The 25,686-nt window shown below is 40.0% G+C and overlaps 1 long non-coding RNA gene across 1 annotated transcript; it reads left to right on the top strand.

The window, feature by feature from the left end:
* Positions 1 to 4,221: 4,221 nt before the first annotated feature.
* On the top strand, positions 4,222 to 25,173 carry LOC113963349. Its single transcript, XR_003532771.1, has 3 exons — positions 4,222 to 4,232; positions 16,541 to 16,544; positions 25,071 to 25,173. It is a non-coding gene; the product is annotated as an uncharacterized LOC113963349 (long non-coding RNA).
* The last annotated feature ends 513 nt before the right edge of the window (positions 25,174 to 25,686 follow it).

Raw genomic sequence — 25,686 nt, 5'->3', positions numbered from 1 at the left:
TTACACAGGCTCAATGGATTTTTGCCCATAACATTTAACTTGTTTGTCCTTCTCCCAGTCTATTTATTAACAGGTCTTTGTGCAATAAACATTTTCTTTGAAGCTCAGCTTTCCTTACTTCACATATTTGCAAAAAAATTCTAACTACTGCAAATATGTTCTTTTTGTGACTCACTCTTGTTGATTTGTCCAGATACCTTATATGAATAAAATGACGCCACTCCAAATTGATGAATGACTGAATTACTCAATGTGTTTCTATTATTTATTGACTAAGCTGAAAAAGTCATCTCAATATGAAAAAGTAAGTGAATGTGTGGATGGATCAAGTTATCTGTCTCTGCCTGCAAACATGGTCATGTAGCTCCATCATACTCCAAATTATACCTAAATCCTCAGTACACAGTTGCTCATAGTGCCAATAATAGAGCTAATATCTGTTGCCAAAGTTATTGTGCTCCTTGAGCATTTGTTTGCACCTACTGCCAGTGCCATCAGTCAAGAAGGTGGAAGAATAAGAATGCATTTCCTCACCTAAACAGCAAGGAAGGAGGAACGGTTATCTGATAAAAAAATTAGCTTGGATATATAAAAAAGCATGGCTTTTTGTTTGGCCTACCAAGTTGAACCAACTATGACTCCTTGCCAGCAGACAAGACAAGACTTCTGTTGATTTCAGTGGGTCCAGAGTTTCGCTTCAAAAATGGAAACACAATAAAAAGAAAAAAGAACATCTCAAGAGGATCTTAAAAAGTGGATAGCATATGGAATGCAGTTAATAACCACAGAAACCAAAATACAATTGCTTCTCTGTATTATTTAAAGAGAGACACAACTTCTCATATTCTCATAGTTCTACTCCAGGACTCCTCAATGAAAATAATTTTTGAAGAGAGCTCATGTCTTTGGGACCTTGTCACAAACAGACTCAAGTCATGTTGCAAAGCAATAGTTCGTGTATTTAAGTGATTGCTTCATCACTTCCAAAGAAAATATTGTGGCCATTTTAGTCTTTCTGTGCCGTTTTTAAAAACTTCGTTTTACTGAAGTTGAGTGTGGGATCCCTGCAGGTTTAATGAACAGATTACATATTATTGTCATCATCTAGCTGTCATCTCACTGTCTATTTTGTATGTTCAGTCATTATTTTCTTTCTCTAATTTCTTGGATGGGGCATTTTAAAGTGTACCAGACAAACAAAAACATGAGCTTTCCCTCCAGCTAATGGGTAACAAAACTAGCAAGGCACAGCAAGCCTCTAATTTTAAGAAACCAAAACCGTCTTACCTTTTTCGATTGTGCTGTTATTGTACCCTGATAAAAAGTGGACAGAAAAGTTGTAACAAGACTGAGAAAGGGCTGGAAAATGCTTACAGCAACTTTCTTCATCCAAAAACTTTACAAATAATAAGGGGAAATATAAAGACAGCGGTAGCTCCTTCTTTCAATATTTGACTATTCTCACTTCCAGCTTTTGCAGCATTTGTGTTGGCTGCACCTCAAGAGCTTTCTGTGGTACCATCCTCGAACACCAAAGGCTTGCTTTCAAAAGCTGCATGGCATGGACAGGACTCAAACTCACCCAGGTTCCTCCCAGACATCAGCAGCTCTCTAGAAAAGTTGATCTCTGATAGAAAAAGAAAAAAAATCTGCAGTGGAAATCTATCTTCTCCTCTCTGCCACTGTTGAAGTGACAAGTTAAAAAAATAATTCTTGCCTGTTATGAGATTTCTCTTTCCCTGTGATTATTCCTGAGAATGTAATTGTACAACTAATCCAATTAACTAATCATTTTCACAATAGCCTTATCGTGTGGCTCTGTGTTTGTGGGTGGGCAGCTGTTACCACAGCCTGCTGAGGCAGGTCTCAGAAAGAATTACATTTATGCACCGTTCACTTCTTACCTGGGGCATAACAAATAGGAATTCTTGTAATAACTGGTTGTCTGGCTCAACCAGAAGAAAAGAACATGTAAAACCCTTGCAAATCTGTTGTTCACCTTAGAGATGGTAGAAATTCTTGCTAGCACCTCAGTTAATGAGGATCTGTAACAACTCTATTCTTGGCATTAATTCTTCCCTATCCTTTGCAGTATTTTTTTCATCACTGACTGACTTCATGCTGAGAAAATCCCTTGTCTTTTGCTTTTTTTTTTTCTGCAAACATACTTAACTTCTGGGATTCCAGTTTAGTCAGGGCAGATTTCTCTTTTATCTTTACAAGACAGAGTAAAACATCCCTATGTGTGTGCTGGGAAGACTAAGACTTCTCTTTCACGAAATATAGCAACCTTCAGAGCTACACTCAGAATGGCATTATGTCTCTGCTTTCAGTGGTACTAGGAAGACTCAGACTTACCTAAAGGCAGTATCCCAGGACACCACAGAGCAGAGGAATCTTCAAATATCAGGAGGGGACATTCAGACAGCATGGGGAAGACACTTGACATCTGTCTGCTGTGTAAAAGCAGCACAGCCAGGCCAAATATGTCGTAATAATCTCAGCAAAGAGCAAAACATCAAGCCTTCACCCGTTTGGTTCAGTTGCCCACACTCAAGCATCTATGACTTTTCAGACACCAGCAGGTGCTGGACATGATCCCATGGACTGGAAAAAGGATGACACCTACAGAAACGTGACCCCTTGAGAAGAACAGGGATGATGTCGACAGGGACACACATCAACAATAAGAAATCTGATTGCAGTGTTTTAAAACATATCCTTTCATCCCTGAGTTTTCCATTTTCCCTTTTAATCTGTTATCTTAGAGCTTTGAGGTCTATCCATCTCTTGCCTATCTGAGACTAATCCACAGATTCTTATGCTGGAGTCTGACGTCACTATTTGATACTTTAGAAAATGGCATTAGCATTTATTAGCATGCATTAGCCTTAATAAAAAGCAACAATATATTTGCTGTTTTGTTCCTTCAGACATGATCCACTGGTCTGAAACAATTTTTGAAACTCTTCTAGCAAAACAATAATACAAAGGTCACACAGTAGCGAGCAGATTAGAAGCCTGTTCATATTTTTACATTAAAAACATATGCAAAAAAGCAGATATCCATCTTGCCATTGTAAACCCATGATTTGTTGTGCTTCTCTAATAACTCATTTGGGAATTTAGTAAGTGTGCAATACAGATTTCAAAATACATCACTGAACTGAAAGAAAATGCTGGCAAACAAATACCACTGGATGAAAAACCCATGTGAATTTCAAATTACACAAGTTTGCACCTTGTAACAACCGAAGGTGGATTCTGTTCACAGATTAAGGCAGTTCAAGGTGTGAGCTGTTTGTCTTAGTTCCAAATAAACTCCATGGAAATCTAGACAATCGATTTGTTTGTCCATGCTCTGTTCCCTGGTTTCATGTGAGATGCCCTAGGGCATCCCAACCTACCTCCACACTATGCCCTCAAGGCATGAGCATCACATCAGCTCTATCAGTCCAGTTCAGGTGTCTCAGGTGCTTTACAGCATCAGAGATAGATGATATGTCTGTATTTAGAATAACTTAACAGACCACTCCTTATGTGGTGTGTGGAGAGACTTTCATCAGACACCCACACATCAGCATTTCATATATCCAGGTAGGGGATCCCATAAGGTGCTGGTATGCTGAGATGCTCAGAAACATCCCAGATATGTGCACAGGTGGGCAGGCACAAGCTAATGGAAGACTGCTCTTTCTGAAACAGACTCTGGAGACTGACTGCTCTAAAATTACTCTATAGCTCTATGTTTAGCCTAGTCAGTTCCTCCAGAATTCTCCATCATTTGTAACAGAGGCTTGACACTCATTTCATAGTGCAGATGCTTCAAGTTATTGAATTCCGCCTCCTTGGTGAGCCCTCAAAAAAAATAAAATAACATTTTTACAGGTCATGTTAAATAGTCAAGGATCTTCTACGTTCATTTAAAAAAAAACTGAAACACCAACAGATTTCATCACATTTTTCAAACTCCTGTGGCTCACAGACAGAGAATTAGCCTGCAGACTTGCCATGCCTTACACACAAGGCTAACCACTCTACTTTAAAGAGCTGAATCCAGACATGAGAAAAGCTCAAAGTCTTTCTCTTCGGTGTACAGAAAGCCAGGAGAGATAAAGTGGAGCAGGACATCTTCTTACACAGGACTTCTCTTAATCAGAAATAGGGAAAAGAAGCATCATTCCTTGAAAAACATGTTCAAAAAGGCAACTAAAGAGCACCCTGAGAGCCCCGTCCGCAAGTGTAAAGGGAAAAGGGAAAAGGGAAAAGGGAAAAGGGAAAGGAAAGGGAAGGCAAGACAAAGCAAGGCAAGGCAAAAGGCAAGGAGAAATATCAAGACTTAACTTTCATAAAAGAATCCTTATAATAATGATTCATCCAGAATAATAACTCTAAAAGAGAAGGAAATAAAAAATCTTTTTATTATTTATTGGGCTTTTTTTTCCTTTAAAAGTTCTGGCTTCTAACTCAATATCACTTACGGGAGTGTGATTTGTGAATTTTGAACATTTGGAGTCAGCCGTATTAAAACACATATGGCACAATGGTAATGGCGGATGATCAGGAGAGTACAATGTGTCTTCAGGTTTTACATCTGATGAATTTCCCTCAAAGATAAAAGCATTAGAGGGAACATCACTGTTCTAGTAAAAAGCTGAGCACTTGGAAGCCTGCCATGACCGATTCCCCATTGACACTGAAGTGCCTGAGATAATACAGAACAGCACCTTGCAAGACTTTATTTCTCCTTCACTACATGTAAATGCTTCTCTTTCCTCCTATGGCAACCACTTAAAAAGCTGAGTGGTTATCTCACCTAGGTTTTTCAAATATAAAAACTTACTGTAAGGTTGGGAACTTACTATAAATATCTCCTGTTTCAGGGAATCATAGAATCACAGAATGGTTTGAGTTGGAAGGAACCTTAAAAATCATCTAGTTCCAACCCTGCCCTGCCATGGGCAGGAACACCTTCCACTAGACCAGATTGCTCAAAGCCCCATCCAACCTGGTCTTCAACATTTCCAGGGGTGGGGTGTATACAACTCTCTAGTCAGGTTTCACCTATTCAAAGCTGAAATGGATGTACAATTTCCATCCGCTAATACATAAAGTGATATCTTCCTCTCTTAAAGATGAATAAATGGCAGTATAATCTGAACTAATGACTCCTTTCTGACCAAAGGGACATGGAGGCAGACTTTCCAATCACTGGGTGCAGAACATCAGAAGCTGACTCTGCCACCCTGTACAATACTGATGTTCCTGCAAGGGCTTGATGTGCTTAACATGATGATACCAGCAGTTAGGTGGAGATCAGATCATCCAGCAGAGAGCAAAACAGGGATTAGGAGCTGCTCAGGATCCTCCAATCTGTAATGTCAGAAGTCCGTAGAACAAGAAGCCATCTCGCTCGCCCATTTTGTACCTCCTTAGCAAGAGAGGAGTTGTCAGGCAGGTTCAGTCAAATTTTCCATGAAGTTCAGGCAATTCTATTTCCACGCAAATCATTCTGGAGTCTGAAGCTCATCTCCCAGTCACACCTGGCAATGTTATCCTTTCAGAAAGGAGGGAGGAGAAGTGCATGCCTTGAAGCTGCCAGTCCAGGAATGACCAAACATTCTTGTAACTGTATGTTTCCCCTAAGGAAATGGGCCAAATGGACTGATTCCCTCATAAAACAAGCACCTCTGAACTGATATATTACCTGTCTTCCCACTCTGGGGGGCTGATCATCTGCCTTTGATGACTTCAGAAGTTATCCAAGTTGCTTGGATGAGTAACTTTTTCAGGTAATTGAATAGTCCATGTCATCAAATATTAAGCATCATTGCTTAAAGATATTCCATATTTTTAAATTACTTTACAGTGATTGCTCAAAAAAGACATCTACAAATTTGGCAGTAAATACCTGCTGTTCAGAACAGAGAGTTTTTTCTCTCAGAAAACAGTAAATGCCTGTTTTCAGGGGATGCAGTATTCTACAAGCCAGTCACTGGTGCAAGATGACCTAAAATTAACTGTTGCCTATGTAGGAATGATCATAATCTGATTACATATGTGTTGTACAAACAGATAGGACACCCATAGATGATGTATATAATTATGTCTTTTAAAACAACAGTTTTCTAGAAAGAAACTCTCGGCATAGTTGACTAGTTTTAAATGTGGTTCAAAAATGTTCTAAAATTAAAGTTTGCAGAAATCTTATGGGCAAAAAACCCACTGCTTTGAAAAGGGTTTAAGCATTACTATTTCATAAAAATTTGAAAAAATCAGTGCATAAAGATTGGATGCTTAAAGAGTGGATTAACAGAAATACCAAAAAATATGGATAAGGAAAGCAGTCAATACTGATAAAGGCACTAAAAGCCACTCAAAACATACTCAGAAGAAAACAAGCCTCCTTTCAAATAACACAAATTGAAATGGTAAAAATGGGAAGTAATGGTATAAAAATATTCTGTATATATATATATATTCTATATTTTAAATCAGACAAGAAGAGGTACCCAACCTATTTGATACTGATGGAGAATGCTGATATTGACATCAAAAAAGGTGGTAGGAAAGTCTGTGATAAAGTTCACATTTTCTGTGGCGCACACACAGTGGTAATATATATCTGAAAAAGAAGCAGGTGAGGACCTTTCTGAAACTGTCTGTTTAATTTTGAATAGATATTGGAAAGTAGTGACATTTGCAGTGGCAGTTCAGAATATCAAAACACAAGTCAAAAAGGTATACAGCTATTCTGAAAAATATTGATAGTATTTCAAGGACCTGGTTCAAACTAGTGAAACTCCTAAACACAACCATTTTTATTAAAACTCTTAAGTGAGTGCAAGGGGTTTACAAGTTGTATTGACTGATATGAAAAAAGAAGAATATAAACTAAAACCCCAAGCTAAACCATGGCTAACAGTAGACTCTGAAAATACGTAGTTAAAAGCTGAGGGGGAGAAGAAAAATTGTTCAAGACATGAGTAAAAATTGAGAAAAAATTTTGGTAACTACCTATCACACATATCTAAGGCATGAGGAGTTTTTGATTTGTCAGTGCTTTCCAAGTTGCCTAGATGTGCTGCAGTTTTGGTTGAACTAATCCTTAGTTTAGAAAAAACATGTGGTTTAATAACTATAAACTCTGCTCCGTCCACGGAGATAGACTAGCAATAGAGATTGGAGTTGTAGAAAACTATGATATCAAAACCAGGCATCTTCATACCTAAGTCAGAAAAAAGAGACCCTTGCCAGGTATTCTAGGAGCTGTCTGACATGGGATATCTGGCTGCTAATGGTTTTTCAGGATTGTTCATCCAGGTTGCCAACTTGGCTTCCAGGCTGTCAGGAACAGCAAATCCTAAGAGGCTGAGCTTGTTGTGCAATTTACCATATGACAAGGAATGAAACACAACTTCCAGTTGGAAGTATATGATTGGGTGCAGCACCTGTGTGAAGTGACTCTGCCAATACTATGTCAAACCTGGCTCACGCCCTTCTCAAGTTTTTCCTAAAATGTCTGAGTTACTGAGGCAGGTCAGGAAGGATGACAAGGTCCAAGAAAGGAATTTTTAAGATATTGAATTATTCAAGGGCCTGAAAGCCAACACAAAGAACTTCAGTGAGAAAATGATGAAGTGCTGAAGTGGGGTCCTAAATTTTTGTCTGTGAGGTCCTGGTTTAAATTACACTGTAATATGTCTTGACTGTAATGCATTACTTCTGACAGACCTCTCACTCAAGTGATCCAAAGCACGTGGTTTGCCTCAACTCAGCTCTCAGTGAGAGTGCAATCGGTCTCCAAACTCCACTGCTCCTACCACCACAAATTGCAGGCTCCATCAGGAGATCAACAATTTATCTGTCACAGAAAACTGGCATCTTACTGCTAAAGACAGGCTTGTCAGATCAGCACTGAAAACACTGTCCTGCTGCCCCCCTTGCTGCACCTGTTCTGTGGATAATGAGAGGACTTCAAACTCCAGGACTGTCAGACTGACATCTTTGACAAGGTCTGAATCCTACAGTAGTGGGGGAATTGTCTGTTTTGGGGTTTTTTGTCTTTTTTTTTTTTAAGTGAACACTTATGGTTACAATTGATCACCCAGCCCCAGCAACAGTATGTTGTTGTTATCTGTAACCTGGCTTTCTGTCCCTCAGAGATGATACAGAATACTTGGGATGTACCTGTACATATGCTGGTTGTTTCACTGGCTTCCTCCCAGCATTACAATCCTATACTTCAGCCAGTGCAAAAGATTTTGCTACAGCAATGACAAATGTCACCTTCTACCATTGACCTACAGCCAGAACATCACCACAAGAGTTTTCTCCCTAAACCCATGTCTCTGCCATCTCATCCTGTCTACATATCCTTTCAGCAGCTCTGCTGTGTCAGGCAAAGGCCATGTGAGCTTTCCTCCTCTACAGCCCCCTCTTCCTCCTCCTTCCCTCAGCACAAGTAGGTCCTGGGCAGATGCTTGTCCTGCTACCTCTCCTGCATCTCAACATTTTTGCTGTTTCTTTAAGGTCTCTTGTCTGTGGATATTAAAATTGCAGGTTGTGGGGACAGGGACTGTCTTTCTGTTCTGTACTTGTGTTACACAGAGTGACAGAGAAATGCCTCCTAAGCCTAGCTGCTTTGGTAATACAAATTAAACAAGAGCAGTGACATGGCTGCCTAATTACCCTGTTTTCTTCCCTGTGTCAGCAGCAATTTCAATCAGTTGCATTTTGTAATGACAGAGTTAAGAGTGGGCACCATACCAAGTCTCTTTTTTGCCCTCTGATAACTGAGAGCTTCTGGGTACAGGTCCCTAAAGAGCTAATGGCACTGTGAAAAGTCAAAAGCCAGAGTTGTCTGCTCCTTCTCCAGATCCTTATTCCAGTGATCTGGAATGTTTCTTTTCCTCTTCTTTGACTTATTTTTCCCTGATCAGTGCCAACTTCATTTTCCTGCTCCAGAGCTCTGAAAGGAGGCTCTGGGGCTCTCGCTCTCGCTCTCCCCCTGAGGTAGGCAGCTCCTGCTGGTGCCACCAGCCATGTCCTAGGCAAAGGCCACTCATGTGTTGCACTCCCAACACTGGATGCACTGCCACGCTACAGCTATTAGATGTTCTGCCACATTACATTTTTAAAAATGTGCAACTTCTGCTTTCATCTTGGCAGCTTGAGACAGTTATTTAAATGCCTCCTACCTCCTTTCCTGAGTGAACGCTTCAGCATCACTGCTAAGAGGCACAGCTGGCTGACAGCTCTTCCAGAGTCAGCCTCATGAAACAAGTCCCAGGGAGAGGGAAATATGGCATGATGCCCTGCTTGCTTTTAAGATCTGAAACACGCAGGCTTCAAATGACTAAATCTTCAAAGCTTTTTTTTATAAATGACCAGCTTTTTAAATTCAGTAGGAGTCCTTGATGCTGGTTCTCACACTAACAGTTACCTTCCAACCAGGACCAGCTCTCCTATACTGTTTGTTGGATTATTTTGTGTGGCAGGCATTTGGGTTCAGGCATTACCCTCTTGTAATGCCGTGGGTACAGGGTACCTGTGGGTCTTCCTGGGGCAGCCTTCCTTAATGGGTTTCTCTCTGCAAGAAATTCAACAGCTACCCAGAGGAGAAGGTTGCACTAGTACCGAACCAAACACCAATTGCCACCTATAATTCAGCTCAAAGTTTTCATGTAAACCAGCTTGCCTTTTCAAAGGCGCGTTTAACCTTATTTTTTATTGCTCCTAGCTGAAACTTAAGCAAGAGTCCATGAATCAGCAAACAAATAGTCTTTTGTATTAGCTGGGGATGTTTAGTATGAGTGCATAACTAAGTAAATATTGAGATTAATGCTTTCAGGGAGTATGCACTTTCTGCAGATGTTTTGGATAGAACTTGAATGTGCCCTGTTGGCAAGCAAGGGATATTAAAGAGGAAGCATATGTAATACAAAGTAGACTGCACTAAAGGTGTTATTTTAAGTAAGAATCAAGAGCGCAAGAAGATGAGTGTTCACAAAAATTATTAATACAAAGCTTTTTCTTTCTTTTTCCCAGAAGAAATTAATTGGAATTCATGATATTAAGATATAATTTCAATTGGACCTGACCTCTCAAATACATTTAATGACAAGACTCCTGCTCCTACAGCCAGCTCCTACAGAGCTTTGTTTCTTTCGACATTGTCTGTTACTCTTTTTAAAAATAAAAAAAGTTTATTGTACCTTATGAATATAGCCCAGTCTGTTGTTTCTGATGAGACTTAAGTACTGACATTAAAATCACTACCAAATTGATGAGGAAGCTGATGCACAGTGCTAACCAGCACACTGCTGAGTAGCTGTAGGGACGGCTTCTTTCATAGACTCACAATACAGATGCACGAAAGACCATCCTTCAACCTTCAGCTGGGAATTTGACCTGCCAAGAAAAATGTCCCTCTGTACTGACTGATACAAAAATTAACAGTGGTCTTGGCCCAGTGGCTTCCTTGTGGCAGGGCACACTACTCACAGCTTAATCTAATGAAACCAGACACCAAGTTTGATTGCCATTTTCTGATGCACTGAGCTTTACCTAGGGAATCCCAGGTTGAGACGCTAGCTTTTAAGTTTCTGGTAAAATTAACATTCTTAGAAATATAGGAATTGCCAGAACTGAACCAAAATCCTGTTTCATTCGTTGGATTGTCCCTGACAATAGCCAGCAAGCAATACATCCCTAGGAGGTATAAGTGCAGCATAATGTCTCTTACTAAGTCAGCAGGAACCCTTTTTTGCACAAGCAGCCATTTAGCACCTGACAAGGCTTGCTAGATACCTTTTTCAAGCAGCCTTGTCTGAATTGCAGCAATTTACCTGACTAGATTTTTCATTATGTAGTAACTTTGCCATGCTATATGTGCTGCATACATTTTAAAAGCTGTATATTTTATGGTTACAGCTCATAATTTGACAAGGCTCATAGCTTGGTCAAATGAAACCAATTCCCTACACAACAAGCATAGATGCTTCTTTTCAGCAAACACTCTTTTACTGTCAAATTCTACTTACAGCCTCAAGCCTTTTCACCCATCTCATATAATTTCATGTCTAGCCACTTAAAACTTGGGTCCTTTTTAAATCGTTATGAACTTGAAAATGCGTCACGTACTTCTGTCTCTCTCACTCCACTGCTTTAGGGCAGAAAATAAATATTTGACTCATTTTTACTCTTTGCCTATCTGATTCTGTAGAACAACACTTGCATAAGCCCTTAGCAATGCTACACTCTGTCCTTAAAAGGGGGTTCTAGAAATGGAAGCATTTGAAAATTGTCACTTACTTAAAAAAGCAATTGAAATTAATTCTTCAGTAACTTTACCAAAAGGGGTTGACATCTCTCTTTTAATTCATTAAAGGACCCAGAGATGCAAGTTGGAAACTAGACAAGAAAATGGTCAAAGGCGATGTGTTGTGGTTGGTTTCTATGGCTTAATGAAGATAAATCAATACACCTTTTGTGAAAGATGACTACTTAGCCTGGGACATTCAGCTGTTATTGTGCACTGCTAGACTATGACTCTAATTCTTGTTATTACAAGCTTGATTTGCTGAAAATAAAGATGTATGGAAAGCAAAGAAAATTATACTCACTTTTGTTATGATGTTGAATTAAATTGACTGATAAAGCTATGAAAGCTCTGAAATGAAGACTGTAGGGAAGTATTAACCTAATGTGCATAAATCTTACTGTAAATCTTCACTGCATTTGACTATTTTTTGAAGGTCAGAAAGATAAATGATCTGGGTCCTGTTACATACCAAATTGATTCTACCTAATTCTTTGTCAAAGAGCTGTACTGTAGACAGGTCAAGACAGTGGTGTCTTTGCCATAGCCTTCTAGGCTAATTAAACATTGTGGCTAGTCATCATTTTTAAGGCAGAACAGTAAGTCAGAGAGTGTAGTCTTCATTTGAGTAAAGCTTCCAGTCACTTCAACCTGAGATTGCTTAAATGAAATTTGCCAAATGTAGCACTTGGGCAAATCAATCTAACAACCACAGAAAAGTTACAGAGCATGTGTGAGCCATCTAGCACAAGAACTAGTATTCTCAACTGCTTAATAGCTTTTTACCACCAAGTAGATATTTTGCAATGCAGACAGATGGGGAGGAACGCTATGACCATGCTGATTAGAATGCAAAGTGCTTGTGTAAAGGCTGACTTTAGTTGAGCCAAGTCTTGTAGTTATGAAGCCTCTGAGCCATTGTTGTTTGCAACAGCTGCAGATCTGAACCATTGTCTCTGTATCTTTCTTGCTACATAATTAAAATTAATTTAACTTGGGAACTTCTATTCACTCTAAGAAAAAAAACCACCAACAGGACACCACTGTCCTAGAGAACAAAAGGGTTCTTCCCCTTACACAAGATTTTCCTAATCAAACACCTCATCTAAAAGAAATATGTGCTGACATTTTGTTTGTGACAGAAGCTGACTGAAAAGTTTTCTCAAGAATGGCAAAGATAGAGACCGTCCAACTGGTAGAAAAAGCAAACACCTGTGCCAGAAAGCTATTGCATGTGTTCTGCTTTCCAGTCTGAGTTCAAAGGACTGTTCAACCCACCATAACATCCTTGCTAAGACAGGAGCTGGATGAAAATCAGGAAGAAGTTTGCCTCTAGTGAAGTTACTTTGAAAGTGTTGAGGAATCTTGAAGCTGAAAATTATGCAGTGGGAAGTACAAAATGTGTTCTTTATAGCAGACTTTACAGCAACTACAGCTGTCTAGTCAGAGAATGAAACAAGTGGGAACCTTTGATCAGAGAAGATGGATGTGCATTGAGAAAAGCCTTGCAATCAAATGCCAGCAAGTTGTATATGATCCTGTGCTGGTTTTGACTGAGGTACCTTCACACTACCTGGCACGGGGCTGTGTTTCAGATTTGTGCTGGGAACCATATTGATAACTCAAGGATGTTTTAGCTGTTGCTGAGCAGGGCTTACACAAAGTGAAGGCCCCACTCTGCTTCTCACCCCACTCTGCCAGCAAGGAGGCTGGGAGTGCACAAGGATTTGGGAGGGGACAGAGCCCAAACAGCTGACCCAACTGACCACAGGGATATCCCACACCATATAACATCATACTCAGCATATAAAGTTTGGAGTGATGGTGTTTGTATTCCCAAGTCATCATTATGGGTTGATGGAGCCCAGCTTTCCTGGGGATGGCTGAACACCTGCCTGTCCGTGGAAAGTGGTGAATGAACCCCTTGCTTTGCTAAGCTTGTATGCACAGCTTTTGCTTTACATATTAAATTGCCTTTCTCTCAATCTATGAGTTGTCTCACTTTTCTGATTCTGTCCCCCATTCCACTGCAGAGGCAAGTGAGTGGCTGTGTGGGGTTGAGCGGCCAGCTGGGCTTAAATCACATCAGACCCTCACCGCTATATTGTATATCCAGCAGCACAAATGAAACTGTCTATTTCCAAAAGACCACACACTTTTGTTCTTCTTCTATTAACTAATAAAAGTGCCATATCTGTGCTGAGTTGTTTATCCCAGCAAATTCCCTGCAAGCAACTGTCAAAAGATCATCTGAATCTCAGCATCAAACAGATAAATACTGAGGCATTGAAGAGGTGGAACTCACAACATCTTCCATACCCATAATGAGTAAATGGAAAAATGAAAGCTTTTTATGTTAGGAAAAATCACTGATGCTGTCTTTAAAACTGAATGAATGGAAGTCAGGGCTGGCCTAGCTAATAAAAGGCAAAAATATATCAAGAATCTGTGGGTTTGCTTTTTATCCTGTTTTTTGTTACATTGAATGTGTGCGCGCTTTAATTGCCTGGTGTTTATCTGAATATACTCATTTCTTATTTGACTATAGATATAGATCTAGTGAAGATTAAAAAAACAAAACGAACCACATTTTTGAACAATTTGCCAGAATCTAGATCACTTTCTTGGTCTAGTTTAGAGAATAGACATACATTTATCTGAGCTATCTGAGCAAAATTCAGAAGGAGGGACTGGCTTGCCTCTGCAGGCATGTGTTGCTAGGCTTGAGAGGAGGTAGGAACTTCTTTAGTCAGTTTTATTACCAGAAAAATCATTGCATCTAACTACTCCTTAGTGTTAAAGCTTACAGCTAATGCAATTAGGTTTCCTTAACCTTCAAGTGAACTTGTCACCAGAACAGAATAAAGACAAAGAGAAGCAATGCAGAAATATAATGGAGCTACTTTTGTTTAAACTGCTGTTCTATCCCCAGGAAGGAATTGAGAAATGGACGTGTATTAATAGCTATGCTGGAAGAACTGGACAAAAGAGAACCTGCCTTTTTAATTATAACACACAGTGGTTTTACAATCCCCAGGTTTTTGTTATTCATGGGTACATTATGCCTTTTCAAGAATGGGACAAATGCAGCTTGTTCTGCTTCTATGCAAAGAGATGACTTGACATTCTTGCTTAGCCATCACTCAAACTAGCAGATTGAGAGCTAAGTTTATTTTTGATACTGAGTTTGCTGAGCCATGAAGAAGTGTCACAGAGGTATTCTAACTTCAGTTCCAATGTTATTTTGGAGAAACTGAATAGTCTGTTTTGGAGATGAATATGTACTGTAAAGGCATTGCTAACTTATCTCTTACAACTAGTATAAGGCTGCAGGTAATTGAGTCAAAGAGTCACTTATTGTACAATCTAATTGATAACATCCTTTCTGCTATTGACTTAATCCTATGAAGAGGAAAGCCCAATAGCAATATTAAGGCTTCAATTCACACTGCACCCTTGGTACCCCCTCAGTGAAATCTAATTGCAATGTTCAAATGTGTGTTCCCTTCACGCAGTAAATGCTCTTTGTGTTGCTGTAGAGTTAACTCCAGCATTGTTTTTAAATGCTTACTAGAACTAATGTAGGAAGAGCAATTATTTTAAATTCCTGACCCATCTCAGCCTGTTTTTCCATGGAAGCAGTCTTGCATGACCAGTCTGGATGGGATTCAACCTACTTAACTTCAGACATTGATAATCTAGATGTTTATGTCTAGGTATCCTTACATACATATCTGCCTTGTAATTGGTTATAATGTCTGAGAAATCAGTCTGCCTAGCAAAGACAAAGCCCCTAACTGTACAAACCAAGAGAAAGGCTACTGCTGAAGTTCCTCCATTTGCAGGCTTCAGAGAAGCCACATAGATGTGATTTGGCAAAAGTCCCAGGTGGGCAGGGGCAACTAGTCCCTTAAACTGGACATCTGTCATGGATATAAATCTTCAGTAAATAACTAAGGTGAGAGTAAGCTTAGCCTTGGAAGCTATAGCTTTACAATATAGATGTCAGCACCTGAACTAATAAACCGAGACACTCCCTTTTTCATGGAAAAAAAAATTCAGGATGCTGATTATGTGACCCATTTTAAATGTCTAAATGAAACTGAGAACAGTACCCTCGGTGTATTCCTGCTCATGCATAATAAAGGATTTTAAGGTGACTAACTTAGTTGCTCATTTGGTATGATGAATTCCCTCAGTATCTTAAAACTAATGTTTACCTCCCCCACGCAAGAACTGGAGAGTGGAAGATACCTTCAAATGATTAGAGAGGAGAATACCATCCACCTAAATAAGTTGCCCTTTGATTAGGTGGCAACCTGAGATGCACTGTCCCACTACTTTCCTAAATTTTAAGAACTACCTTGATCTCTAAGTTAGTCAGACTAGATCTCGCCAAAAGATTCATCAATTCTCCTTAGAAAAGAGAAAAGTATAACAAAAGGATGATTCAGTTTCTGGGCTCTCAGGTTACCTAGATAGTCTTATCTGAAGACAACATTTATTCAAAATCTTACAAAGTATTTACTAGAGATTATGAAAATAAAGATTGAGAAGTGAATGAAAAAACGAAGAGTAGAAGAGAGAGATAAAGCTCATGTAAAAGGATAAATATTTATTACTATTTTCTTCCAGAAAATCCTATGAATATTTGAAAACAAATATTGGATAAATTCCCAGAAAATGCAGAGCAGCTAATCATAGCTTCCAAAAAAATTTTATCGCTATTAACTATTTCTGGCAGACTGTAGTTTGGATGCTTTTCTGTACAAAAATTAAGCCAAGTATTGCAGTATGTCTATAGCAAGGTATTCTCACTTTCCAAATCAAAGGGGTAGATTCATTTCACTCAGCCTAAATCCTTTAAGAATTAACTATCTACATTTCCTATAATTACAGGAAAGAGACAGCAAAATCCAAACTGATGTTCATCCTGGCTATGGAAGGTTGAAGTTTCACAATTTTCTTTTACCAGTCCATGGCTCTTGTGCTGTTATAAACCTACCTAACCAATTTTCACCCCAGCCAAGTCTCTAGTATTGGTAACACTGATCACAAATTGAGTCAAATCAGCTTGATGAACACCAGATATTTTTCTTTTGTAGGAGCAAAGGAAAAGAACAGAGATAGACATCAATGAACTGGTGTTGGATTGCTAGACCCATCGCAGGGAAGACAGCACAGATGCTAGTCTAGGGACACAGGAGGGATCTTGAGACCAGTCATTTCAACAGCACCACGTCATATAGACTTGGGCTGATCATGACACTGCACTCTCAAACCACTGGCCAGAGGAGGGACAAGTTGCTTTCTCCAGTGCCTCTTTCCCTCTACTGACTGCAAAAGGAGTTTAAATTTATGCATTAAACCCACGGAGGTGAAGATTAGTTGGAGAAATTGCATCCAGACTTAATCAAAATGAAGACACCATGAGAGAGACAGCCAGTGCTCTCAGCACATTTCACCAAGGAAGTTCACCTTTCCACAGGGATGGATGAAATGAATGCTCCAAGGAACATTTGTTTACCTGCTATAAAGATTTAGCTTTTCTTTTGTCCTCTTCCATGATGTGAATCTGCAGTGCTTTGCTCAGCAGCAGCATTCAGGGAGGGCATACAGTGATACTCAGCTCTTCAGGTCAACTGCAAATTGACTGCCACTGTCCAGCCTTATACTCATGGATTGGACACACACTAAAATCTTGCAAGTAAAATATGCCCATTTGTTTCTTTTTTTGATCATTATATCCTAATTATATCTAAAATTTCTTTCAGCTATCACTAGTTACAACTACAGAGGAATTTTGGAGCATTAGACTTGGCATGCAGACTGCAGAAATAATGTACTTCCATAAGCTTTAACTGGTCTTCTGTCATGGAAGCAAATCAGATCTGTATTTAGGTCCTTCATAAAAATCTGACAAGGATGACATAGTAATATATGCACATAAAAAATTTATGAAGCACCTTGCTCAAGCCTTTCAGATGGATTCTCACCTCACTTATGCCTGTTTCTCAACTCCACCAACTTGAATTGTTTATAACTTGTGTACACTAGGGTAAGTGAAATCTAAAGGAAAAATATGAAACATTAATTCATCTGGAGGGGGCGAGGAATTGCTGTGATTTTCTACAGTGTTCCACCATTCATAGACTGAATTACAATATCACAAACAACATATTCACTGACTGATAAATAAGATAATCCTATACTGAGAAAAAGGATACTGAGGAAGTGAACAAACTTAAAATAAAAAAGTTTGATTTGATTAGAGGCACAAATTTTGTGTGCACAGAAAGCTGCTGAAATTTTGGCAAATCAGAGTGTTGTGGTGTCTGCTGCCAGTCATGATCAGAACCTGAATGGGGGAGAAAGGAAAGTCGGGGGGGGGAAACTCTGTTCATGTTTGATTTGAGTTTTCTGAAAAAAAAATGTTTATAGACAAAATTGACTAGTAGTTGCAAAGATGCTGGCACCAGATCAAGTAGTAAGCCCCTCAAAAATAGTGAATAAAATAACAAAACTCGTTTCAACTTTCTCCTTGCAGATAAAAGAACAGCAGACATGGATCTGAAGGAGGAGAGAGAGGAGTATACGCGCTCCTGTAAGGCTGCATACATAGCCTTGTGAAATGCCTTTTATAACTTTAACGATTACTGGCTCTCTCCTACCATTTCTGAAGGCTGAGACATTAGTCATCAGCTGAACAATTGCCACTAATAATTCGTTTGGCTGCATTCCAAGTAATAGTGAGCAGTGGGACTGTCATGGAGTTCTATATATGAGAAGACACAGGAATATTTTCCTGATTACTGAGCAGTCCAGAAAATCCCTAAAGATACATATTAAAACCAAAGCAAACCAAAGAAGAGGGGAAATACATGCAATGAAAATTTCCTGAAGAAAGGCCTTTTCCATAGACAGGTCAATATCACTCTTTGCAATAAAGCATGATTAGGTTTCAACAAGTTATTAAATGAGAAATCTTCCAAAGTACATGGTATCTCAGGCCAATATTTTCAAATTTGGCTATGAGCAGACTTTTGAAATCAATTCCAGTCTTTCAGTTTTGAAACTTTCCTTTTTAGTCTACATATAGATTGAGAGATTAACATTTGGACTAAAATCAATGAGAAAAACAAAAAACAGACCACAAATTAAGTTATTTTAATTTATGCTGTTCTAGGATGCAACATAAACTGTTTCATATGAAGATTCAAGTAAAATATGGTCTGAGTCTATTCTGGTTTTATAGTCAAGCTCTTCCTAACACAGAAAACACAGTTCAGAAATATATGGGAAAAAAGGTGAGAGTCACTAAGAACTCAAATAGTTTTCACAAAAGGTCCAATCCTAAGCATTCTCATGTCAATGGGAGACCTTTTTCTCTAACTAGGAGTTGGTTTATTGTCTCAGCTAAGCTATTTCTAACTCTTGTGAGATGTATACCTAAGGAGTCTTTTCACTAGTTGCCTAAGCTTAAGCAGCTCAGTATCAAAACTTTTAAAATTGTAAGTGGGTAAAATGAACTTGACTCAAGATAAGTAATGGTCTTACCAACAGTTCAAGTGACAAAATCAATGTATTTTATAAAATTATAATATAATAATAGTGGCCAGTCTTCACGAACGAAGATTTTGGGAAAGGTCTTTTACCTTTCAAGCCCGCGCAATGGATTTTTTAGGTGAGACACAGCCTGCGCTGAACTGAGCCCACCCTTTAATCCTAAGGTTCATCTGCTGGGGCCAAGCAAGCTTGGACAATGGCAGTGAGGTCCTCAGGACGTAGGTTTGTTTAGAGTGACCTTCTCATAGATGGATGGCCTCACAGGGCTAACAAGCTCCATCTGCCTGGGGGGCCTGGGATTCGAACCTGGGTCGCAGCAGTGAGAGTCCTGCATGCTAACCACTAGGCCACCAGGGGTCCCATAATTAAAAAAAAAGTAAGTAAGGTGATGACACAAGCTTTACTTCAGCCTTTGACCTTAAGGATGAACACTTTTGTTGCTCATACACACCATCACTTAATATCTGGACTGCATCTAGGTCATTCTTGCCAGTTGGAACATTGTGAACCATAAAGTGCTTCACTGAGAAATGAGGGGAGAGTTATTTCTTTTTGAAGGTGCATAAGGAGCAGAGGTGACTTGAATAAGGTCTTCCAGTGTTTGAGTCACAAAGGTCAGACTTGGAAATAGTTTTCTTCTAAGTCTTCATTCTTTCTTTATTCCCTGGGTCTCACTGCTTTACTGTAATGGGAAACCTGTGGGACAAACTTCTGAACTGTAACTCTTAGCACAGAGTGACTATTTTTTCATTGAGCGTAACACTTTCATATGGAAGTGAAAAAGCATGTGCAATTTCTATAACAACATAGTTAGCAACTATAATCTTCAATCTGCAAGAAATGGCAGTCACTTGAAATCATGTCAGTACAATACAGAAATAATTGGGTCATTGCATTTTCCAATTTCTGACACAAAAACATTTAATAAAGGAAGAAAATTCATTTCCATCAAACACACTGCTGCTAATTTCACTCTGAAGACATTCTTCAGTGTTTCAGCCTCAGTGTCATTCCCTCTGCTCTCCTCATCCCACACTAGTGACAACTTGCCAGTACTACTTACCTGCAGCCCAATTTCAGCTTTTCATTTTCTCTAATCTCTCTCTCAGTGGAATAAAGAGTTGTCCAGCAATGTTTTCTGAGAAATTTCATTCATAGACTATAGACATGAAAACACAGATTGTGGTCAATTTTTAAAAATCTCACTTTTGTAGCTCTCTCCAGCTTCATAAGAGAAAAGGGTGTATTTGCTTAAAAGCCGCAGACTTCAAACCTGTATATAGAGAACTTGCCTTTGAAAAGCAGATCCAGACATCAGTGCCTGTATTTGGTTACAAGCCTACCTTTAGGCTGGCTTGCAAACTTCAATGCTTGGTGGAAACACACAGAGATAAAATACATTTTTTCCTTTTTTAACAGAGATTTCTTCTCTTCACAGTTTATAAGTTCTTACAGTTTGCATCATAAAGCACTTTCAAGCACACCCAAGTAAAGTGGGACCTAGGTGATTTCCCATCAAATCTTGCATCTATGAGAGACAAAATATCATTTCTGTCATAACCACATTTTTTGGGGTTTTTTCCTCATATCTAATAAGTTGCTTTGGGATTACAGAAGTAGTCGATGGTAATCTATTACCTGCTGATGTTCCACAACTGAAAAACAGAGAAAATTATCATTACAATATCTCTGGGAAAAAAAAATAAAAGGCACTTGTTAGTTACCAGTTTATATAGAATTTACAGAAAGAGACCAGGATGAAATGTATTCCTAGATAAGCAAGGTGCAACTCTCCGGTAGAGATGAGAGAATAATGCCTTAGGATATAGCCTGTCTTGCTGCACATTCCAATCTCTCTTATTGTTAATGGAATTACATACACTTACTGAAATGCAAAACATCATCTCTCTGCTGGTGTTTAAACAAGGAAATAAAAAGTGTGTTTATTAAAAAGAAAGAGAGATTGTACAGATAAAGTATAGGACTGACATTCCTAAGAGTGTTGTTACAACAGTTGTCTTTTATTACCTTGATGGACAATCAGTGTTGCCAGGATCATGAAGGAGGTAATGCATTCCTTATTAACACTAGTAGTCTAAAGGAAGCCTACACTGTAATGGACAGCTGGGTTAGGATTTTATTTTATAAATAGCAGGAGATATCGGTACATAACTGTGCTGTTAGCTCCCACAAACTCATTAAAAAATTGAATGTTTTTGGTATTTTTCTGAAGTGTCTAGACACATATAAGTATAATGGAATCAAAAACCAATTAGAATATCACCTTTCATTTCAGAAACATAAGGTACTTCAAACTCCTGCAGTGGAAGGTTTGCTGCTTTAAGGTGTTTCAGATTCAGTGGTCACTTGCATGCTTGTTTTTAAATCTCCAGTAAGGCTAAGGATTTATAGTCCGGCGCTGTTATCTGCTGAAGAGATTGAGAGTGAGATTCAACTCACGGATTAAATATAGGTGTCTCCTTATAGGAATCCAAGTGGATGCATTTGAACTCTTGTTCCAATCAATGCAGATCTTGTTAATGTTCTCACAGAAGCAAAGAAATATATTTGGCTGATGAAAAGCAAACTGAATTACTCTTTAAATCCCAGTGACAGTGCTGATTAGGGAGCAAATTTTGCATAAGTGAAGGCCCTCAGTGTATTTGAGATGTCATACAGGACTCTGCCTGGCCTTCCAGCATGTGGGTCACCCCCAAAGTCCTGCATCGTGTCTATTAACACCATAGAATCATAGAACCATAGGATACTTTGGGTTGGGAGGGACCTTCAAATATCATCTAGTCCCTGCCACGGGTAGGGACACTTTTCTCTAGATCAGGTTACTCAAAACCCTGTCATTCTGACCCCAGACACTTCCAATAATGAGACATACACAACTTCCCTGAGCAATCCATTTCAGTGACTCACCATTCTCATCATAATGTATTCCTTATGTCCAATCTGAATCTACTCTCTTTCAGTTTAAAACCATTGCCTCTTATCCTGACCCTAAGGGCCTTCTTAGTGACAGCCTGTCTACATCTTTCTTACAAGTCCCCTTTATAAATTGAAAGGCCATTATAAGGTCTCCTGGGAGCCTTGTCCTCTCCAGGTTATATCACCCCAAGTCTCTCAGTCTCCATAGGAGAGTTGCTCCAGTCCTCTGATTATCTTCATGTCCTTCCTCTGGGACCTCCTCCAAGAGGTCCATGTCCTTTTTTCTACTGGGGGCACCAGAGCAGGATGCAGTACTTCAGGTGGGTTCTCACTAGAGCAGAGTAGAGGGGCAGAATCACCTCCCACAACCTGCTGGTCACACCCCTTTTGATGCAGCCCAGGATATAATTGGCTTGCAACCTGCAACATCTTCAAAACTACCCTTCTGCAGGCAACTCCCTGCCTGCAAATGAGCATCAGAAAGCAGTTATGTGAAAGTCACCTTCTAGATGGTGGTGACGAAACAGAAGCCGATATTTCACTCGAGAGCGCTATTGACCAATACAAGTGTTAGAGACACTGCTCCTTTCTAGATCCTGAGTGAAATCTTAAATTTAGATGTCAAATTATGGGTGAATCTCGTAACCTGTATGTCACTCTTTCCCCAATGCAGTTTGCTCCATTTCATGCTCAACAGCTCCTACAGCCCTACCTACAAGATGAGTCCTCAGCAACTCTTTCCCCCATCAGAAGAGTGCAGCTGCAGAAAGAGGGCAGTGCGATGATCAACAGATGTCACAGAGGATACTAGAGGCTATCACTGAAGGAAGGGGCCCTCCCACGTAAAGAGCTAAAAGTGTGAGACTCATACCCACGATGGCAGAGCAAGTGCAATGGCACTATAGTGATCGGTATAAGCAGTGCAGAGCACACACACAGTTAGCTTGGAAAAAATCCTTCAGATCTACTACTTGGAGTTGGCAGATAGGGCTATTTTATGTAAGAAATGTAAATTCCAAAATCAGCACTGACCAGTTGCTCCCCTAGGGCTGGGTACCAGAGTGCCATGGGGACCTCAGGAACAAGTGTTGTGGGCAAAGCTGGGACCAAAAACAGGGACACCAACAGCCTCTGACACTTTTGGGGAGCAACAAGCTGGGGTCCCGGGCCAGAGCAAGTCAGCAGAGAGGCAAGGCTGAGCACAGACACTCCTGCAGCATTGCTGGAGCTGGGATGAGGCACGGCTGAGCCAAAATGGAGCCCAGGATCCTGGATGGGTGGTCTCAGGTTGAGGCCATGGAGGACAGTAAGGCCTGGAGGTGCCCTAAGGGCCATGCACTGTATCTCAGGAAAAATTTTTAATAAGGCTAAAAGCTTCCTTAGTGAATCCCTTTAGTGTCCTAGGTCTATTACAGAGCTGACTGCAAGCAAGCCAAGACACACACTAATACTGATGTAATGAAATCTGTATGTAGCCACATACGTTTTCCAACCAGCGTGTCTAACATCAACTTCCCTCTTGTGCTACAGCTGAACACTTAGCTACAAGTGAAGTTCTGGTGGTACACCTGGTGTGGCACTGCCTCCCAAAGGCTGAATCATACAAGCATTTTTTAGGTCACAGGAATTATTTTCTTTTCCCTATCCAACTCTAGAAGTGCTGCCTACCCCTTGTCAGAAATCATTGCTCAATCTGACAGTGGAACAGCAACTTAATTCTTCTCAGGCAAACTCAAACAGATTGCTTTAAACAGTTTAAATCTTTGGTTGAAGATTACCTGACTGATTTTGCCTGCAGCAAATTAGGAAACACATGCATGTGTCACTTGGTAGGTCTGTAGCACAGAATCACAGAATATACTGAGTTGAAAGGGGCAATGAAGAAAAGAGATAGACCTAAGGGCCTCCTCAAAGCTACTGAATCAAGAGACGGAAAGTTTGAAGAGGAAAGACTCTTCCTTACAAAAATGAGCTTTTGGCATGAAATGCCATATTAAATGCCAAATAACAGCCAAATTAGAAATTATAACTTTTTCTTTTCTTCCTCTGAGATCAAAAAACCATGCAGAGCGCACACACAGACTTGTCCTTTTTGAGATGTCTAAGATTACTCAGATTTCATTTATATAAAAGGTAGTTCCTCTCTGGGCCCCAGGAAGAATATTCAAAGATGGCAAACATGAGAAAAGGCTACCTCCTGGCTTGGCTCATTAGAAAGCCCATCATTCTGATGTGAATGGGATCTGTTAGACTTAGTTGATGCTCGTGGAAGGGAATATAAACTCTCCTCTTACCTTGACAGCCATTTTCTTCATTTATCTCTTAATTAACTTTTCAGAGCACATCAAGAACAGAAAACAACCCATCTTTCCCTTACACTTCAGAAACAATTCTTTAATATTGCCTGTCAGAGGCTTGAGGTATGTTTGGCACTCTGCAGTGAAGTAAGGAAGAACAGGACAATTACCAGAGAGTATTAGAGATTTGAACTATATAATACTCCTATAAAGAATGCAACTTGAAATATATTGTCATATAAGAAGTGAAAAAGTGAGGGAGACTCTTGGACTTTATGACATTGCTCAGTGCCCAAAATATCTTTTTCATTGCTGTGGGCCCTGCAGTCACAAATCTGCAGTCTGCCTTTCACTGCCAGCTCTGTACCCTCTCACTCAGACTTCCAAAGCAGCATTTTCCAGGTTCTCCAGGGCTGTATTTTTCCCTTTTTGCTCTAATACTATTGCTCTCATGTTGTTATTCTCATGGTCTTGCACCTACAAACCCCGCTAGCGTCATTATAGAAGATTCTTCCTTTTGACATTGGCATGAGAATCCCACCCTCCTTCCCCTCTTTCTCCATCCCTTGGTTACCATGTTTGATTTACATTACAGGAGTCAATAATGCCATTCAGAGGGTCCTTGACAGGCTTGAGAGCTGGGCTAATGCAAACCTCATGAAGTACAACAAAGTGAAGTGCAAGGTCCTACAGCTGGGTCATGGTAATCCCAGGCACACCTACAGGCTGGGCAGAGGAGTGATTGAGAGCAGCCCTGCAGAGAAGGACTTGGGGCTGATGGTTGATGAAAAACCCAACATGAACCAGCAGTGTGTGCTTGCAGCCCAAAAAGCCAACCACATCCTGGGGTGCATCAAAAGGACCGTAGCCAGATTCTCCCCCTCTGCTCTGCTCTTATGAGACCCTACTTGGAATACTGTGTATAGTTCTGGTGCCCCCAATATAAGAAGGACATGGAACTGTTGCAGCAAGTCCAGGGGAGGGCCATGAAGTTGATAAGAGCACTGGAGCACCCTACCTATGAAGACAAGCTGAGAAAGTTGGGGCTGTTCAGCCTGGAGAAGAGCAACCTTTGAGTATCTGAAGGAGATCCACAGGGAAGCCATAGAGGCACTCTTCATAGGAGAAGCAGTAATGGGTACAAATTGAAAGAGGGAAAATTTAGGTTAAATATTAGGAAGAAATTCTTTACTGTGATGATGGCGAAACACTAGAACAGGTTGCCCAGGGAGGCTGTGGATGCTCCAAACCTGGCAGTGTTCAAAGCCAGGTTTGGATAAGGCTTGAGCAATCTGGTCTAGTGCCAGGTGTCCCTGCCCACGCAAGGGGGCTTTGGGACTAGATGATCTTTAAGGTCTATTCCAACCCCTTAACATTCTATGATTCTATGATAATATTGTACTGAGTTTAACAACCAAGAGCAGCACCTTCCCCTCGTAAAAGCATGCTCCTATCACTGCTAATAGCACCATAAACAAGAACAACAAGAGAGGGTTTGAGCAGGTTCTGAAAAGAGAAAATGTAGTTAGCCCAGGAATTTTTTTTTTTCTGGGGCAGACGCTG

Source organism: Neopelma chrysocephalum, unplaced genomic scaffold (assembly GCF_003984885.1).
Source record: "Neopelma chrysocephalum unplaced genomic scaffold, ASM398488v2 Primary Assembly neopelma1_25, whole genome shotgun sequence".
In the NCBI taxonomy this organism is placed as follows: Eukaryota; Metazoa; Chordata; class Aves; order Passeriformes; family Pipridae; genus Neopelma; species Neopelma chrysocephalum.
Note: the sequence above shows the minus strand (reverse complement) of the source record. Positions and strands in the feature narration are given on the sequence as shown.